Source organism: Macrobrachium rosenbergii, chromosome 5 (genome assembly GCF_040412425.1).
Source record: "Macrobrachium rosenbergii isolate ZJJX-2024 chromosome 5, ASM4041242v1, whole genome shotgun sequence".
In the NCBI taxonomy this organism is placed as follows: Eukaryota; Metazoa; Arthropoda; class Malacostraca; order Decapoda; family Palaemonidae; genus Macrobrachium; species Macrobrachium rosenbergii.
The window spans coordinates 16,668,224-16,689,325 of NC_089745.1; the positions used below are offsets into that span (position 1 = coordinate 16,668,224).

At 37.5% G+C, this 21,102-nt stretch overlaps 1 protein-coding gene across 4 annotated transcripts in view; it reads left to right on the forward strand.

The window, feature by feature from the left end:
• Positions 1–21,102, forward strand: part of LOC136838544 (E3 ubiquitin-protein ligase LRSAM1-like) — a 43,212-nt gene that overhangs the window by 17,389 nt on the left and 4,721 nt on the right. For 2 of the 4 annotated variants that reach the window (XR_010853030.1, XR_010853032.1), the window contains exons 2-4: positions 18,771–18,865; positions 19,019–19,246; positions 20,388–20,523. The gene's annotated coding sequence lies outside the window, so the exon portion shown is untranslated. Of the gene's footprint in view, positions 1–18,757; positions 18,866–19,018; positions 19,247–20,387; positions 20,524–21,102 lie in introns of those variants that run through there. The other 2 variants (XR_010853031.1, XR_010853033.1) reach the window with 2 other exon arrangements.

Genomic DNA, 21,102 nt, shown 5'->3' on the forward strand with positions numbered 1-21,102 from the left:
GGCCTAATGTCTTAAGTACAAAATATTTTTAAATCAGAGGAATTTAATTTCCATATTCTTAAAAATCATTGTGAATTTAAATTTAGTTTGAGTTATAAAAAAACTTGCTAATGTTAAAACAAACCATCTTTATCTTCACCATTCAATGGTGATATCCAGATCTGCAATTCTGATATCACATAAGAGCAGTTAAGACTTAGAAAGACTTTCTTAAAGAATGTTGGAAGGGAAAGGGGGCTTTATAATTGAAATTTTGAAAAGTCACAGTCTTCTCTTGCTAGTACTGTACTCTGTCATTGCGTGTGTTATTTACTTGACTCACACAAGAGTTACTTTTGTGATCCCAAGAGTGGTAATACTTAAACATCTAGCAATCACAGTCTGTCTACCCAGATGATGAAGACTGTGCTTGCATATTTCAGGATTGAGTCAGAGGACCAACTTTCAAGAGGACATATCTCTGTTAATGATAATGGGAATTTTTAATGATGTATAGAAATCTTGCAATCCTCATCTTGTTATCTCTATCATTAATCTGTCAATTTGTGTTAGCATTTTTTATTTAGTTTAAACATTTCATGCTGTTCATCTTATTATGGCAAAGAATGGCCTTATTCCCAGGACCTGGGTTCAAAAGCCCTGAAAATAATAACAACGGTTAAATAACATTTGCAAGTTCCATAAACAAATATGAAGGTTGGGTAAATTATCAGTTTAGTATGCTGCCGGGATTCGTACTTGGGATTTCAAGTACTTAAGATGCTAGCAGTTGTAAAAGCAGTGGCAAGATTAACCCCCTTTGTAACAAACTGTACAAGTATTTTGAAGGCAAATACTATTACAGGCAGTCCCCAGTTATCAGCTGGGGTTCCGTTCCCAAGGGCGTTACGATAACCGAAAATCGCTGATAATAGCACCGAAATCCCTGCTTCTCAGTGCCGATAACTGGATATTGGCGCCACTGTTAAGTGCGGATCAGCACGATAACCAGAGATCGGTGCCAAAATCCAGTTATTGTCGTTGCTAGACAAGCGCTGTAAAATTGGATCTCTGATAATCGGTGACTGCTTGTATATGCTTTCAAGAACCAATTTGATGGCATATTTGACCCCCTCCTTGTACAGAGAAAAACAATTTTTAAGTTATGGGTCAGCTTTTAATTTTAGTGAAATATGTAGCTACAGTATAGCAGAAAAGAACTTGGAAAAAATATACAACTAGGAAAGCAGGAAAGTACTTTAAATAGTCCTGTTATAATTTACAAGAGGGAAAACAGTTTAGTTAGTGTGAAAGTATTTTATTGAAATGAGCTACCAGAAGCAGTAAAAATAATTGAATATCATAGAAGCAAACTAGGACAATCATTTACAGTGAAATTATGCTGCACCTGAATGCATGTAAAATATATTAAAAAAAATATAGTAATAAAAGTTATACTACTGGTACTATGGTGAATTTGCTGATTTATGACATACAGTTAACAGTAACAAATGCAGAGATGACAGAGTAATGCTAGCATTGCAGTAAGTTAGCTCTAACTGGATGGACTGGTAGCAACAAATTTCACTCAGACTCATACAATTTGTCTCAGTGTGGTTTATCTAAAGTTTTGTACTTGATTAAGTTTGTCCTGTTTTATCTGTATTACAACATTGTTAAATATGACTTTGTAAAATTTCGTTTATGGTACAGTATATAGGGTATACAGTAACCCAACATTTACAAATTTTACCTTCCAACATTTAATACTTTGTCTTTTCCCCTGTGACTAAAAATGTACAATATTGATCATACACATTAGCCAGGAATCTTTAAGATTAAGACAATTTCATTTACATTAGATTACTACTTTCACATTCTACTACTGTAGTAATTCATTTTTATTATATGAACATTACTGTACTAGTGTTTATATGCAATATATTTTTTAGTTTCTAGGTACTGTATACTGTACATGCTAGTCACTTGCAAACTAAGAGTCGCAGTACTTTAGTTTAACTAGAATTTCATTCTTGTTGAAAGTGAATAAAATGTTTGTATGGATATACAGTCAACATACTGTACTTGCCTGGTGTTCCCTTTGAGCTTATCCATGGAAATTAGCTTCTTGTGTAAGACTTAAGAGTAAAAGAAATTAATCTTTGTATACAGGAACATGGTGTACATTATTAAGTATGGACTGGACAGTATTTCAGTTGCCAACTAAAATGATCAAAGCATTTATAGGAAGCATTCAGACTAACATTTAATATTTGTCAAACAGTCAAACCTTGCGTCCTGTTTAAGAGTTTACACTAAAAGGTCTGCAAATACAAAGAAGGTGTCTGGTATTACACATAGGAAAACAAGAAAGGAATCCATGTACGCTTAGTTAATTAAGAATTCTTTATATTGTAATGTATATATGAAATATAGTATGCTCAAGTGAATTTGGCATTCATGAAGTCATTGACTAGGATAAGCTTGGTGCAGTTTTGTTATTCCAACAGAACTTGTTCTGATTATAAAGAAATTAGTGCATTTTAAAAATCTTTGGAAGTAAGCCACCAAGTAGCTCAGCTTTACATTTTGTGTATACTTGTCCAGGACCTTTATTTTTTCTCAGTCTAAGCTTGGAAGTTGGTTGGTTCTTTTATGACATCAGACAGTAAGTGTTTAAGAGGAAAAACAGGGAAAAACTTGGGTAGCTCATCTGCAAATTCCTTGAGAAACTAGGGAGGTATGCCATGAGGCTCTTTGGTCCTTACCTGTTGGGAGAGAGGCTTTTCAGGCATCAGTGAACTGAAGTTATTTACCTGTTTATCACTGACTTACAAGAAGCTCCAGGTGTTCTGCTCTCTTGGAACCTCTGGACATCTGAGTATGATTTGCCAAGTGATAAGCCATGTGTTAGTCACTCAGGTCTCAGATACTCATGGTGGCTCCTCATTGGCCATGCTGACTGTCCTTATCTGCAAACCCTTTTGGTCAAGTCACCCAGAGATTCCCTTTGGCCCACTCTTTTCCTTTAGCCATACTTTACTAATGTAGCCTCACTACCTTTCCCAATGTGAAGGCCATCTTCTCTGATTGATGGTGTAGATGGAATCTTTCTCTGTTAGAGCTATTTTGCAGCAGATTGGGAATTACTGGAGGACAAGGGCCTCTTTTCCTCAGTAGAGTTATCCACACTTTTAGGAGCTTTCACCAGTCTTGTCCACTAGCCTCTTGAAGCAATCAAGGAGATATACAGTTTAGTCCATGAGGAGAATATTCATCTAGTCTGGGCAAGAGCTCATGAACCAAGGTGTGTTGGCCTGTCCCCAGCCATTTGGAGAACCTTTCAGTTCACTGGTAATAAGGGTGGGTGTCTGGCTGCACCTGACTACCTTTACCTCTTTTACTCAAGGGACTACATCTTCAGGTCCTTGGACTCTTCTCCTTAAGACGTGTTGGCTGTCCGATAGTTTGTGTAGTCTCCAAACTCATCTCGGACAAAAAAAAAGCATCTCTCCTATGGTCCATGGATGTCATCTGGCTGGAGGTTGAATGAGTGAGCAACTGGCTCCTCATTCCTGCCTACCTTCCTCTGCCCACTGCAGTCAGAATGAGGATGTGCTGGATAGGCCACAGTGCAATTAGAATTCACAACAGAACATCCTGTCGTAGAGTTTTGGCTCAAAAGGTTTGACTCCCTCTACTCTCCCTTTTAACAAGGGGGCTTGGGTAGAGCTTTCATTTGAACCCATCAGTTTATGATATATGCAGATGTTAATTGTCTTTTGAACACTGCTAATAAAAACAACAAGAAGTAATTAGTTCTCTGAAGTTTTCCTCAGATACCTTACTCTGGCTCAGGGCCCCATCAATCTTGCATCCATATACTAGATTGTTTGGGTTACAGGGGTCACTGACCTTCTGCTCACAATTTTGACCAGGAACATGACACTTCTCAGAGGAGATTCAACCTGATGGTCACTTAGGAGACTATTCTCTTGGTTAAGGAGTGTTGCCTCCAGGAGACTTATCTTAGCTAAGGATTGTTTCTTATTATCTTAGCTAAGGATTGCATCCTCCATAACAGGTGATGTTTTGTATTTTCGTAAGAGCAAATCACAAAACTTGAAAGTATAATTTATATTTAGACATACAAACCAGATTCCTTTATCATAATCCCACTTCAACCACCTAGGTTTTCCTGGATGCTGAAGGAAAAAGTGCTTGTTGGCAGGTGAATGGTGAGTTCCCCCAACTCACCCACATGCCACAGGTTATCTAACTTTTTACTGAGTATCAATGTCCAATTCCATCTTACACTGAGGAATATGCCTGCTTAAAAGCCTGTGGTTTGTACACTTAAAAATACGAATTCTTCTGAAATTCTGTGGAATTTTCAAGATAATGTTTAATTTAGCAGTTAATTTTTTTCAATGTCAAAGGCTGAAAAAGTCAGGGCAGGTGAGATAGCCAGAGAGGCTTTAGTCAACACTGCATTGATGCAGTATTGATTGCCACAAGGCTAGTCTTGGACACAGATCATAAATAGTATTGGGCATAACCATGGTATCAGATGAGATGAGTAGATCGTAAATAGTATTGGGCATAACCATGGTATCAGATGAGATGAGTACAAAGGGAATGGGTTGAGGTGGTGTTAGCTGAACCTGAACCTAATATGGATAAAATACAGGAAAAATGGTCCTTCAGATTAGCAATGAAAAAAATTAAAAATACTAATTATTTGGTCATACTGGTCTGGAATTTTTGTAGGGTGTTTGATGGTTTGTTCCTCAAAGGTTAGGTTAGAAAATGTTGAGAATTCCCTATCATTATTAATCCTTGAAGAGTTAAGCCGTTTTATGATGTACATTAAAAATCCCAACATGCACATCTTATCATTTGGGTGGATATATTATAGGGCCATGGCAATCTTATCATTTGGGTGGAGATATTATAGGGCCATGGCAAGAAATCGTTATTGAAAAAGGGTATGTAATTATATGTTACATTTTCAGTGGTCTGGTTATACTGCATAACAGTAATAATAATACGTTGGTTATAAGGTGAGAAGCAGAATTCTTAACAAAAACTGAAGTAGTCATACAGAATGTGGGCCATGATATAAAAATTTTAACATTGTGCATTGATGACTAATGTACAGTTGAAATAAAGATAAAGAATATGAGTGCAGAATGACACTGAACAATTTTTTTTTTTTTTTTTTAATCAAAACCAGGCCCATTATGAGCAGTGTTGATGTTTGCTTTTAATTTCATCATGACTGTCTCAAGATGAGAGTATTGCTTCTGTCTCAAGATGAGAGTATTGCTTCATATAAATTAGTATATGAAGGCTGCTCATGTCATGATGTTTGGCTCATAAAAAGACATATTATTTTTTTATTGATTTTTTGCTATCTTGATAAACAGTTTAGAATGGAAAACTTGGCCTACATGGTCTGTACAATTATATTTTTATGTTTGTGTATTGTTATGTATTTCATATTTTAAAGTTGAATGGTAGCATGTCTTTTTTTTAAGGCTTGAGTTTAGAACTTAGTCAGGTAGCACTGATATTAATGGTTTTAGTGAAACTCAATGAATTATTTACATTTTAATTGTTCTCATGATCTGCCAATTATTCTTAAGGCAATGGTTTACATGTAATCAAGTATATTATATGACATTTCTGTCAGTTTTTCCTCTCGATGTTGCTTGTATCATTAGCCAAAAATTGAACTAAACTTTTTTGTCAATTTACCTCTTAGGTGAAGTCATTTTGTTTATTGCTAATTTTTTGTTATATCGTACAGTGACAAAGTATTTTTTTGTCCTCCTGTGTCTTTGATGCATTGTTTCTGTTTATACTATTTTAGTTGATAGCCCCTCTTATCCCAGCTTAATAGGTACTAAGGACATTACAAATATTTTTGGAACCTTTCCTGTCTTTGTTTTAAAAGATGGTACAATACTGTATAATTATTGTAATAAGAAAAAGCTTTTATGTAAAGTGCTGATACTATTGTACGGGAAATGTCTGCTGCTCCTTTTGAAAGTGCATGCTGTATGTTGAATAAGACTAGTTAAAAGGTGGTGCAGTTTAGTTTGAAATAATTGTAATTATGAACCATATACCTGAAAAGACCTTTAGCATGCTCAAGTCCTAACTTGTTGGACATCATTACTGGAATCTGCAACTTGAGAGTAGTCTCTGATTTTTTGAGATTTTAGATACAAGTCCATCTAGACAGCTAAACAGAATTTAATACTGATTAAAGTTTCTGAAAATATCATCATCTTATTGGTGATCATAAATGTATGATATGCTATCAGGAATTTTTGATACAGTAATTTAATAAAATTGTGTGTTGTCAGCATTGTGTATATAATAATCTCATTTGTTTTAATTATTTTTATTTTCATTAAAGATGTTATATGTGATTTTGTTAACAAACTCTTGGCAATTTGTCCATTTTTTTTCTATTATGCTGGACCATGAGATAGCAATATTATTGGTAGTAATCACAGGCTTTACAATGTTTAAGCATATACAGTACTTTAAATTTAGTTAATGTTTAATTTTTCATGTTACAGTATAGGTTTTTTGTTGATGAAAATTAAAGTTGCTGAAGCCATGACTTGGTTGAAATGCCATTGCAGAGAAGGATGCATTTTTTAAATGTATTTAAGTAGATGATAGTTTTTCATGTATCATATCGTACATATATACTGTATATAGTATATACATTATACTCTTTTAAGGCATTTTTTCCTACCTTTTATCCTATACAATCTGTGATTTAAGAGCCGTTTTAGTGTTTATAGTTTTGCACATGAAATTGTCTTCTTTACATTATAGATATGGAAGTGACATCTTTTGCATGATTGTCATTGGTTTTTATTGTAACATTGTTATTGTATCAGTATGGTAGTGAAACACCATAAAATGAAAGGGGATTTTATATAATCTGTGGCACAGTTCTTATGTGAGAGTAACACACTCGATTAGATATAGTAACTACATAAGAAAGCATTTTGTGCCTTTTACAGGTTTTTCATCTGAGAAAATGTACAACGTCATATTCAATGTATATACTCGATTATAAAATAAAGCCACTATGTAATGAAGTGTATTTATTTGTTGAATGGAAACAGCTGTGCTTTTGACAAGGTTTTCAGAGCAGCTTGTAAGAATATTTTCAGAAGTTCTAGTTAACTCATTTTTGTTCTCGACGAGAAAATTTTTATACCCATCACTCAAATCACCCCTTCTTCCCCCTTTGAGTTATAATTATGTTTTGCTAATTGATTGGCATACCATCTATGCTGCTGTTTGTGGCTACAGCCACATCTTGTTTGGTTGCCGTATAACCAGATGTATATTTATGTTTATGTTTATTTATTCATTTGTATGTTAATTTACATTATCTTATATATTTATTCATTTATCTTTTTAATATTGTGATAACATATTATACAGCTGCTTTTATTTATATATTTTTATGTATTAAATTTATGTATGTGTTAATTTACATACTGTTTATTTATTTTTATTCTGGTTGAACTTCAACTGCTCGAGCAGCTTTCACAGTCTCAAAAATTCTATTTTTTTTTGTGTGAAAATGGCCTTTTTTTTTATTATTATTATTAGAGGTGGTTTAAAGGAAATAATTCAAATAGGCCTAAATTTCATTAACATTACTACTGAAAAAAAAACCAGGTATAGCTGGTGTACCTCATGGTAAAAATAGTGCATTGCCACATGGCAAATACTTTTTTTTTTTTTTTTTTTTTTTTTTTTTTTTTTACCAAATTACTGTAAAAGCATCTAAAGATTGCTGACTTTTCCATCTGAACTTAGAGTTTTAGCCTCCTGAGGCACCTACAGGCTGGTGATTGCTTCTCTATAGGATGTTCTGGTCTGCATGAAGATGTAGGTGAGAATGATAACGAGGCTTTGTGGATTTTATGGCTGGGGGGCCTGGCTCAGCATATCTTCAGTTAGTGATCTGAATTTTCATTGACTGGTGGGCTTATCCTAGGAGTCGATGGTATGCTTTTCCTATCCTTGGTGCTATTCTGGTCACTGGTCCTGAGTTCTTCATATTATGGTGATAACATGTCTGGCTCATAACTGCAGTCTGTGTTGGATTCTTTAACTGAAAAATTGGGCTCTTTCCCTAAAATCCTGTATGCTCAGGTGACCAAAGCAGTGAATTAGAAAACTGGTTTTAGTCAACTGTTTTATGTAGCAGCTAGTGTGGAGCAAGAGAAGGGCCAGGAGGAAAAACACTAGATGTCAAGTGTTCATTGTTCTGTAAAATTTTATACCATCAAAACGGGAGAACCTGACTCACTGGATTAAAATTATCCATAAAATGTTTTCTCCCTCTCCCTTTCCCTTTCCCCTGTGCAGAAATTAGATTAGTGTATGTGTTGGTGACCATTTCTCATTGGTAGATGCAGTGTGTTTATGTCCTGTGTTCGTGCAAAATTCAAACTTAGTGTTTACTTCTACCACTACATAGGGCAATTTACTTCTACCACTACATAGGGTAAGGGGCAGTGTACCTCCCCCCTCTTTTATTATACAACATTTTCTGTACTATTGCCAGGTCATTGGAAGGTTGCCAGAATTCATTTTATTTAGTTTTGTTCCAACACAAATACAAACCCGAATTTACTACAAAGAATTAAGCTTACGAACGCGAGCTGGAAAGGCTGTTCGACCTTCAAACAAGGTCATTAACTACCAATGGTAAGGGCGGGGAAAGGCCTGCACACTTGTCAGTCTGCATTCCACTTTGCTTTTGGCTGCCATTTACTGAAGATGTTTGCTAATAAAGTATGCAAACCCAAAACTTACAACTGCCTTTAACTGAGAGGAAACCAATAGCCTTTAGGCACTGCCCGGGGAAAGATAAACCTTGTAGTAATTGATTTCTCTCTTCTATTGAGGTTAATCCTCATATGTTGTGTGTGTCATGCCATAGGCATGACTGCAATCAATCAAGTCCTTGTTCGGAATGTTGGGTGTGGCCTTCTGGACAGTCAGTGAAGTTGCCATGCCTTTGATGGACGTGTGGTGTGCTTATTTTCAAATACCCATTCATTGGTCCTCTGTTACCTCCGCCTTACTCTTGGGGGATGGTGTTCCAATTCAGGGCACTTTGTTTTGGGCTCTCAACCACTCCCCAAGTGTTCACTTGAGTGTTCATACTAGTCTTGGTTTGGGCCCATTCACATGGGGTGTGTCTGTTGTGGTACCTGGACAATTGGCTGGTCCTGACAAGCTCCTTGCTGCAGTTGCTTCAGGAAGGATTGTCTTCTCAATTTTGTCACGACTTGGGAGTGGGGATCAACTTCGAGAAGTCAGATCTCACCCAAGCTGCCCAAGCAGCGGGTAAAGTATCTGTGCATGCTGATAGATATGGCAGGAGTGAGTGTCCTCCCTTCGACTTGCGCATCATCAGGTTCAAAGAAGTAGCTCAAGTTCTTGTCTTAACAGGAACAACCTGGGCTGGCAAGTTGTTCTCAGTCTCCTGTCATCCTTGGAGAAGGTGGTCCTAATGGGCGGCTTCTCATGTACGCTCCTTCAGTGGAGGATGAGAGTGTTTTGGTCTCTGGCAAAGGACCCTCCTTTCTTTCCAATCTCTCTCTTGGAGGTGATAAGGAAAGTTCTACAATGGTGGTTAGATGACAGGAACTTCTTGATAGAAGTGCCTTTAGGCACTCCCCCTCCCAAGGTGCTTTTTTATTCAGATGCATCAGCTGAGGGATGGGGCACACACCTAGAGGGTTGCTCGTGCCAGGTGTATGGGGCCAGAATGACAGGCACCTCCACATCAATGTCCTTGAACTGAAGGCAGCTTTTTCAGCCCTTCAGGGATTTCAGGACTGAGTGATGGGGGTACTGTGGTATTGATGAGTGACAACACCACAGTGGTGGCATATGTCAAAAGGGAGGGAGGGCTACTTTCCTTCTGGTTACACGAGTTGGCGGTGCAGGTGCCGAGTGGGTGGCAGCGCACTCAGTAGAGCTGTCACCCTGAATCTCAAGTTGGCTCTGGTGGCTCCCAAGTGGCCACACACTGAGTGGTATCCGGACCTGTTAGTTCTGTTATCCAAGGTACCGAGAGATTCCCTGTGGCACAGCCTGCTGTGCCAACTGCACATAGAGAGGCATCACCAGGCAGTGGAAGGGCTGGCACTTCACGCCTGGAGACTATCCAGCATGTGCTGTGAGTGAGGGTTTTTCTCACCACACAGCAAAGATGACTGGATACCTGTGGAAATCCTCAGTGGATGTGTAACGGGAAATGGGCTGTTTTCTGTAGTTGGTGTCTTGTCTATCTTTACCGAGAGAAGTTTCTCTCAGCTGTGGCGATCAAGGGCTGTAGAGCTGCCTTTGGCCAGGTCCTCCGGTTGAAGGGGTTTGATCTCATGTCCTCATGGGAGACCTCATTTTGAGGAGCCTGACTCGTGCACCTTACGAGCTGTTGAGAGTCATCAGACAGGGATCTGCCTTTAAGACTGTTTTCTTGCTTGCCCTGGCTTCAGCAAAGAGAGTAAGCAAGATTCATGGCCTTTCTTTTGATTTCAAGCACTCAAAGGGATGAGGATCTGTTATGCTTGAGTTTGTCCCGGAACTCGTAGCGAACACTCAGAATCCGTCAGTCCCTGATGCTAGATTTGAGTCATTTTCGATCCCCTCCCCTCTCCGTAGAGGACTTTGTAGGTAAAGATCAAGTTGAGATGCTACTTTGTCCAATTATGGTGCTGCGGTACTACCTTAAGAGAACTTGGCATCTCAGGCCTGAGTGTCGACGCCTCTTCGTTAGTACTGGCTTGACCAAGAAAGATGTGTTCAAGAACACCTTTCTTTCTGGCTTCTTGAGACAATCAAGCGGGCATACTCTTGGTCTGATGAGGCAGTCAGGAGCACAGTCCTGGTTAGAGTCATGAGGTTAGGGGCATCGCCCTGTCCCTCACATTCAGGAAGAACCTACTGGTTCAACAGGTATTTTGAGTGGGGCTGTAGTTCTGCCAGACCATGTTCACGTCGTTTTACCTGCAGGATGTTACCCACAAATCTTTGGACTCTTTTTTCCTTGGGCCCTGTGGTGGCTGCTCAACAAGTTGTGTAGCTCATCCAGCTCCCCTAAGAGGACACAGCATCTCATCTAAGGTAATTGGTAAGCGGGAGAGAATGTGCGTGAGTGACTGGTCCCCTCCCTTTTCCCTTTTACCTTTCTCTCTCACAGGGCAGAGAGGCAGGTAGTGATCCATCACGTACTCGACTGGCAAGTCATGCGGGTGAGTCTGTGTGACAGGAGCACCCTGTCTTTCATCATCTTGTAGATTGTTAGAGGCGTGTCCTCCCTCTCTCAAGACAAGGGGAGAGAGGGCTCAACAATGGAAAAAGTGCATTGGTTTTTATTAGCAGTTTTATTGTCTCTGATTCTACCGTATTTGGTTCATCCAAGCCTGTGTGGAATAGTGACACAAACTCATTACTCATGCCCAGAAGTTTAGAAGTTGCAACATCCCATATGTTCAACAAGCTAGAGGTGTGGGATTCATTCCTGAGCTCTAGCAGACCAGTCTTTCAGAGATTTGCCTGTACTCCACCCTCCAATGGGTAAGTCTCCTATGTAGAGAGTGAGGGTTTGTATTTGTGTAAGAACAAGTAGGAAATTTTTTAAGTAATTTGTATTTTTTCCTAACATACAAACCTGAGTTCTTTACATTTACTTCCCACTTCAGCCACCCCTCATTCTGGTACCTGGGCTGAAAGACAAAGTGGAGTGCAGACCGACAAGTGGGCGGGGCTCCTTCCCCCCTACCACCGATACTTAATGACCTCATCTGAAAGTTAAATGGCCGTACCAGCTTCCATTCGCAAGCTAAATCCTATATAAAGAACTCAGGAAAATGCAAATTGCTTTAAAAATTTGCTATTTTTAAAGGTCCAGGGAAAAATTTATTCTTATACAATTGCAGTTTCTTCTGAGTGCCACAAGTGAAAAAAAAATCAATAGGATATTTATACTGCCCTTGAAGAAATTTTATATCAGCAACTGTATTTTCAAGATTCTTAGAAATTTAGAGACTTGATGATTTTGACAGGTTTTATTGAACACTTCTTAATGGAAACTAAAATGTTAGTGTATTGAAATTTAATGAGATTATTGTTGGAAACAATGAATATTTAAGCAAATAAGAGAAACAAGAAAAATATTGAAAGAGCATAGTTGAAAAGTTATATCATTATCTGACTTTGTTATTGAGGATGCACCTGAATTCATTTTACCCCTTAACAATATTATTTGAATGGCTAATTTTTATATTGTATATTTGAATTTATTATATTAACAAGTTGATATAGCCTATGTGAATTGAGGATCAAAGCTGTATAGATCTGTTAACTTGATGTGGTGGAAGTAGATAATGGGACAAAGTTCCTATTTCTTACAAAGATATTTCTGTGGGGTGAATTGCGAGTTATTACTAGAGATTAGGGAGTGTAAATAGAAATTATGAATATTATATTCTTCAGTTGATTCATTTTTGTTTTCCATTTTAATCCTCTGGGTTTTTTAAGTAGTTTCCTGAGTATCTAGCATACCCCTTAGTGTTCTATGAAATACAGCTTATCTTAGGCTCATAGAAGTATTCATGATAACGGAAACACAGGTGTCCAGTATTTACCTTATAGATTTTGTACCAGAAAGGGTTTTTAGGTGTTATAGCAATAAGCTAGCCCAGAGTTACTCTTAACCTAGACCTTAGAAACTAGAAAAAGATAAAGGATAGGTTAGGCATGTTAGTTTTGATTCAACCTTAAAGTAGCCCATGAGTAATTTAGATTAGTTTGTCATTATAAATTATTACAAATGTAGGATCAATGGTGGAGAAAAGTAGGGGAGTGGTGGAAATGCTGACTAGGAAAAATATTGACATTTGTATTGGGAGGTAATGTAAAAGCATCAGTAGTGAAGTGGAGAAGTATGAATTCTGATGGAATAGCAGTGTGACTGAATGGAGTAGGACCACTGATCAAAAATTAAGTGGTTTAAAAAGTGATAGAAATGGGGGAATAAATGAAAGTTTGCAGTGATTTCTCATCTGTTCATGCATATAATGAAAGTATGCAATGGTTTCCCATCTGTTCATGCATATAATGAAAGTATGAAATGATTTCTCATTTGTTCATGCATACAGTGAAAGTATGCAATGATTTCTCTTCTGGTCACCCATATAAGCACTTCATCTAGAACTGCAGGTTTGCCACATAGCCAGTTTTTCATTGGTTGAAAATGAAATGTGTTGTGGGGAAAGTCAGAGGGCATGGCTCTGCAGATACTGTACATGAAATCACTAGGTGAGGTAAATAAAATAGCATATGCCAGAGTCGTTGCAAAACAGAAAAGAAAACAACACTCTTGGATGACATAAATCTAAAGATCTCAATAAAAACAAATCTGAAACCTATTCCTTATTCTAAAGGCAGGAGATGAGTACAAAACTGATTGGTCAGGTATTTGGACTTTAAACTTTTCATCCAACTGGTAATCTGGTTTCAGAAAGAATAAATGCTCCTTAGACTCATTGTTAATGTAACAGAAGGATTCAAAATATCTTTGCCAATGATCTGGAGAAAGCCTGGGACACCACTAGAAAGGGTGGTAATCTGAAGCGGTTGGCTTCTTGGGATACTGGAAGTGACAAGTTCTCCTTTATAAAAGATTTTTTATCAGGTCATTGCATGAAATTCCTTGCAGGTTCAGATCTCTCTCTTCCCTGTTTACAGGAAGAAGAAATTCCACTTGGTAAAGTGATAAGTATTACCCTATTTGTGATATCCATGAACAGTTTGATGAACCTGAAGTGTGTAAGATTTTGTTGGGTATCAAGTCATGGAGAGGTGAAAGTAAATGAGAGAGAGGCTAAGAGATTATGTAATCGCTTGATTATAAATATCCAATACTGTACAGAGATTTTTAAGAACGTTATCCATTTTCTTACTTTAAAAATAAGTTGCTAGCCAGCTGGGGTAGCTTTACTAATAATCTTGAGTTGTAAGCTATGTGACCATCCCTGAAGAAATGGCAGACTTCAGTCACTGTAATAGGAGAGCCAGCATAATTTCATAGAAGTTATGTATTGAACACATGCCTGTCACCGATAGGTATTGTATTTATTGAAAACTGGAGATGAGAGACAGGTCCCAGTGTGTAACTCCTATTAAATGGATCTAATGCTGAAACATTTTGTAATTGTCACAGCAAGACTCTGTGAGGTACACAGCAATGATTGTAGTATTTGCATTGGTAACCTAATGTCATTTTAAAGAATTCCTCTTAATTTTACTATAAATTTTAATTTGCTACTTAAATTTTTGCCTGGCTTGGAATTTTCATGTATAGTTAATCCCACCTGCTTTAAGACAGTGAATAACTGGAATTACTGAATGCATAGTTATGCAATGTAGCATAAATTTCATGATATATTCAGAGGATATCGTATGCAGTGACAGAAGTACCAATGGCATAGGTTATGCTGATAGGAATGACATAAATGGTCACGTAGGAATTGACAGAGATGGTTTTGAAGATGTGATGGGAAGATATAGCTTGGGAGAGAAAAATCAGGAGGGAAAAGCAATACTAATTCTGCCAAAGCCAAGCAACACTAATTCTGCCAAAGCCAAGGATCAGAGTTGCTAAACAATGTTAAAGAAGCCCAGAGAAAAGTTTGTATACAGGAGTGGAGAAATGGAAATGGATTACACTTTTTTACCACCAGGTAAGGCATGCTTAATGCATTCACATTACTGCTGTGAGCTTATTTGATGGTAATGGTTGGAAAGAAGACAGACCAAAGAATGAAAACACATAAACCTGAAAGTGAGTAAGTCAAAAAGGAATATCAAGAAATTGTCAGAAAATAAAGCATCAAAAAGTGCTTGGTGGAAACCGCTGAAAGAGGATGTACAGATAGTTGCAGTACCGAGGAAAGGACAGAATATGTCAAAGACAAAATGGGAAATTTAAAAGAATGAAATTGTACTAGAATGACTGAGATAATGATTTTTAAAATCTTCAGAATAATGAAAATAAATATGAAATGAAGGTTGTTGGTGTAATTGCAAAACCAGCAGAGAATTTAACAACCAAAGAATATATAAAAGTCCCTTAAAAGAAGAGAGAAGACCAGAATAATGGGACAGTGGCATGACTAATGATGTACTAAGGACATGGGGTTGCACTATACTGTATTGTGGAAAATATAAGAGGAACAGGATTGCTTGAGCAGGCTATGAAATTTTTGTCCTAGGTGCTGGAGGAAAGGTTGAGAAGAATTTTGTTGAATCTGTGATTGTCAGTTTGGCTTCATGATCATGTGCTCAAGAACAGAAACTATTTTTGAAATTAGGCAGCTGCAAGGAAAATATAATCAAAGTGGAAGAGATTATATCACATATTTCAGGATCTTGAGGAGGCATTTAACAGAGTACTGAGGCCAGCAGTTACTTGGATATTGCAAAGTAACATCAGTAAGCTAGTAATGTTAATCTTCCAGCACACGAAATCTAGAATAAAGACAGTGGGGCAAATACCCAAATAATTTGAGGTAAGTTATCTGTGTTTATCATGATCCAGTTGTGAGTTCTTTTCTGTTTATCACAGCGATGGAGGAAACATGAAAGGGATGCAAATGAGACGTGAAGTTCTATGTAGAGGACAGCTGCAGAATAAGAGCGAGAGGTCTTGGAAGTGTTTAAAAGATGGAAGAATGGAATGGAGTGCTGACACATCCTCATTTCAGGGTAGGCACTCGAATCTATACCCCAAATCTCAAACATCTGGGGTAAGGCCAAATGTTATTGTTAATAGCTTAACCTGACAGCTTCTTCAATGAGCCAAAATAGGCAAGAAGTATTCTACATTGGATAGAATGGCTAGTAGTTGATCAAGGCCTCTTCCACTACACCTATCAGAACATTCTCATCTGATATTGATGTAAATTTTATGTGGATCTCCTCCCAGGGTTTACAGTATCCTTAGCAGCTTATTTTGAAAAACCTCTAATACTGATGACTTTGTCATGAAGATTGAAGGCAAATGTCTGAAGTGAGGCTGCTTCAGCGGCTAATTCAATTTTGGCAGTACCCTGGGGCATCTGTCAATAGGACCAGAAAGCTAATGCTGAGGCCAGAGAACCACTACAGAAGTCATCATCACACTGAGGGTTGAAGGACCTTATCTAGTAGAAATTAAATTATGGTGAATAGTGGAAAGGCATATATATTTTATCTAAATTGTGCCAGCTATTCGAGGAAGATATGATTTTCCATGCCACTGGATTTGGAAGGGCAGAGCAATAGCCCAGGACCTCGATATTCATGTGACTTCCAAAGAGATCTACTGAGATCGTACACCTTCTGCAATGCCTTGCAAATCACTGGTTGGAGCGACCACTTGTCAAGAGCAACTTGATTTGCCCTGTTGAGAGAACCTGGCAAGAACTAACCTGAGGACAAGCTGCACATTGTTGTCTCTGCCCATGAGGGATATCACTGCTACCTAACAGTCCCTCAACCTGATTTGTCCCTCATTCTTCATATAGCTGAAGATTGTTGAGTTGTTGGATATTTTTCCCAAAACTGTTCTTTAGTTGAGGAGTAAAGGCTTATGAAGGCAGAAAAGTGCCAAAATTTTTTTTTTTTTTGAGACCAACTCCCTGCTACTTGCATGTCTTAAGAGGTATGTGCACCAACCATTGTTTGAGGCATTTGCAGACAGGACTGCAAGGGCAAGAAGTACTCCCACAAGTAGATTATGACTTACCTGCCAGCAGTTGAGGCCTTCTAGAACATGTGTTACAAAGATTGGAAAGTCAATGGGCAACATTGTTGCTGGTCATGCTCTGCTCAGTTGAAGTTGCAAGACATTAATCCAAAATTTGCTGTCTGGAATCAATTTCTGGAAGACAAGATGGCCAATCACTCACCATTGCAGTCTGTTGGCAGAAGTAAGACTTTGAAGTTCATGCTTATGCCACAAGACGAACATTCTCTGAACCCTGTCCCTTGTGGTTGTATCTGTATTGGACTTTTCCCAACTTCATACAAGTACCTTTCACTGTCACAGCTGAAATTAACTCTTGAGGCAAAGAAGCAGCTCTGTAGCTGTGAGTACCATTACAGTACTAGCTAGTCATCTAAATATCATACAGCCAAGGCTGTATGGAGCTAGGATTCTGGTGAAAACTGGAGGGGTTATAGCCAGACTCGATAAAAGCTCTTGAATTGGAAGACCTTCCTTTTCCTCATGAATTAAAGGAATTTTCTGGAAGATGGATGGATTGAGACCTGAAAGGATGTAGTGATAGACCATTGCTATTGTCTCCACCAGAAAATGAGTGCAGAAGGTACAATAACCTCTTTGACAGCTCTTTCTTCCATCATTAACCTTACTGCTGTGCTTAATGTAGTGATCTTTTCAGAATTCCCCTCATATATCTGGAAAGCAGTTAGCTAAGGCAACTGAGGGCACATCTTCAGAATAGGCAGGCATTAACCTTTCAGGCTTTGACCATTTATAGATTTGCTCCATTTTCCTGTGAGGAACTCCAAAAGTTTTGGAGAGGAGACAGCATTGTTAGTGGTAACTGCCCTCACTTCCTATGGCCTCCAGCAAATGACTTAGGGTCAATATTTCTCCTCCCGGGCAAAAGGGAGAGTGCTTAGTCTTAGGAGTTGATAATCTGGAGGGAGTAAGAGGATAAGTTCTCTCCTGAATCTTGCTTGTTTCTCTTAAAGAATTACTGGGTGGAGGTACAAAGTTGAAACTGCAATTGCTGGCAGACTGGAGGTCACTTGAAGTAGTGCAGCAGCTTAAGAATCTTTTTCCTTAATAAATATGAAGGGAACAGGTATAGGGTGTATTTAGAGCCTGAAATTATGAGGATGAGAAGAGGTCTCAGAAGTTCTCTAAAACTGCGTCCCTGTTCTTAAAAATTATATTGGCCTGTAGCGCAGGCAGATCTACAGGTATGACTGAAAGGAGATTGGCTGTATCTAGATCTGTTTGCACCAAGGGAGCAGCCCAGTTAGAAGGTAGAAAGTGGCTACAACTGGAGACTATGGAGTGTCCATCAAAAACAGCAACAGATGAATGTGGTATGAAAGGAGCCCATCTTTATAAGAGCACCAGGAAGTTAGCAATGACATTGTGTAGTTAGTTGGGAGCCTTATATGAAAATATCAGGGTTAAGTGAGGCATGTGGTAAAGGTCTGGCAAGGCATCTTTTTAGTGAACCCAACTCTAGGCAAGAGTAGAAAATATGGATCGTAGAAAAAAAGAAAGCCATCATTTCACGGACATCTAATGGAAATAGAATTAAGTTAAAACTTTGTGACAAAAAGCATTATGTCAGCAGAACTACATTTTAGTTCCCAAAAATGCAGGTGAATTAGTAATCAGTTTGAATGATTGTAAAATTATATCGTATGACATAATCTGAGTGGCATTTTTCGTTTTTTTCTTGTGATTGCATGTTCATTTTTGGTGGGCTTTCCCCAGACAAGCTGTATACGTCACAAAGGATACTGTATGGGAAAAAATATCTCCAATTAGATTTTTATTTTCCCATGGATAACAATTTTGTCACAAGAATCTAAAAGAGTTTCTAATAGCTTCCTATTTGATGACTACAGTAGTTGAAAACTTGTGTAGAAAGGATAAACAGCATGAGCTAAGCAAAAACCAAAGGCTATCTTTTCAGATGTGTCTAATGTAAAGGGTAACAGGTTACAAAGGTGCCAGAGAAGGACATGCCCTGGAGAAATCAAGACCTCAACTCTGGTGAAACTATACCATGTAATAGTCTATAATTGTTTTCAGATATCTACTTTTAGGGAATGAGAAATTTTATACTGTAGTTTTAGATAATGAAAAAAATTACTTAGCATAAAGCATAGGTAAGAGAGTATACAGTACTAATAAATTTTCTAATAATTTGGTATTTTTCAGAAACAACATTTACCAGAATGGAACCCATTATTGAGGATGTCAAAGACACTGTTGATGAAGACATCAAAGAAGTTGTAGAAATAGATGATGAAGGTGAAAAGGATGTGGAAATGGAAGATATAAAAGTGAAAGAGGAAAAATAGACCCAGGTCCTGCAGCTGTAAAAAAAGCAAAAAAGAAAGGTGGAGCTCAAAAGTTTGCAGTTTGGGTTGGAAACATTCCATATACGTAAGTATTGCACTGAATAGTAGATTTTTGTATAAAATACATACCCTTGCAAAATGTATACCACTGTCTTAATGGAGTTGTATTCTATGGAAACTTCTTCAAATTGTTGAATGGTACTGCTCTGGAACCTCCCTCCCCCATTTTATTTTGCCATCGATAATAAATTTCCTTCTTTTATATTAAGTTCAAGAATGGATATTTGCATTTTCTAGCAGGCTGTTGATTTTTTGCAGATCTGTTTTGTTAATCTATTTCAGTGTTTCATTGCTAGTGAACCGTCACTACAGGCTTTGAGAAGAATAGTTTTTCATTTATTTTCATTGTCAGAGAGCTACTTTGTTGATGATGACCTTGGGCAAAAATGTGCAAAGCTCTATGACTTGTAATGCTTGTCACCAAAACCTGGAGTTCTCATAAGAGCATTGGTAGAATTGAATGACTTGCCATTAGCTGGAATTGGATATGCATTCATAAAAAGGAAAAAGACAGAATCCTTTATCCCTTTCCCCCTATGATGAGACAGTCCCTCATAACTCCAGAGTAAAGCAGTGCATTTCCTTTCCAACAGTCATGTTTTTCTGTCAACCAAAGTTGAGTCAATAAATACAAATTAGGTGCCTGCTTTTAGACCATTATGAGACTTATTTTTAAGTTAATATGATAGAATATACCTTCCACTGACTTTCACCATCATCACGGCCTCCCTTACTGTGTGAGAAAAAGGGCTCATATGAAATTATGCCATTCTTTTCTTTCTTGTTCTTTCCTGTTGACTCAGCTGTGGTTGACAGAATAATGTGATAGTATAGCTTTTATTATAGAAATTAAAAGCATATAGACTGATATGTAACACCAAGATCAACAATATATAATCACTACAGAATAACATTCAGCTTTAATAGAAAATGCTTGGATATGTAAATTTCCTAGGCTAGATCTTAAATTCTAAAGACGTATTAGTAATGTATATCACTTAGCCATATGACTTTATATCAGAAACTGTTTGTGAATTGTAATGATGTTGAAAATTCAGATTTGCAGTATGTGGATTCCTTTATCATTTTTGTTTTTATAACTTTTATTTTGCTATGAAAACATTTTTTAGAGCAAAATACTAAAATTCAGAATTTCACATCAACAGAGCCAAAGAAGAAGAAGTGAGAGAGCATTTTAAGAAGCTCAATGATGATATCGTGGATATTTCTATATTTCAATTTGCAAGAGGAACATCAAAAGGCTGTTGTCTCATTGAGTTTAATAAAAAGGATGCTTATGAGGTAAGCTGCTTTTCCATGTTAATATAACTTAAGTTTGTCTTTTAAGTAGTGAACCCTAAAAGAGTTCAGAGGTCTGTTAAACAAATCATTTATAACTAACTAACTAAGGAGTTTATGGTCATGTAATATCTTACAAAATACACCCACATCAATTTATTTGTGAAATGGTTATTTTAATACAAATGCAAACCTTCTTGTTACATGTGGTGTTTTCCATTTAAGTTCTGAATGAGGTTGTTCTGTACATAAAACCTCTTGCTGGCTCATGGACTCCTCTAAATCATTTAATTTAGCTTCTCGTTCTCACATGCCATTGTAATCAGTAAATTTAGTTCTGTATGACAGCTATGAAATCTCAGACCATCTGTCTTTTACTTTATTTAAAAAAAGTTGGTGATGGGCAGCATTGAGCATGTGCCAACAGTCCTCAGTAGCTAACTGCTTCTCTGCAAAGAAAAAGCAGGATTGGGAGATGGGAGGTATAAGTAATGGGTCTCTGAAGAAAAAATCTTAGATTTGTTTCATTGCAAATCCATTACTTATGCTGTAGCCCAAATTCCAGCTCCAGGCAGAATGGAT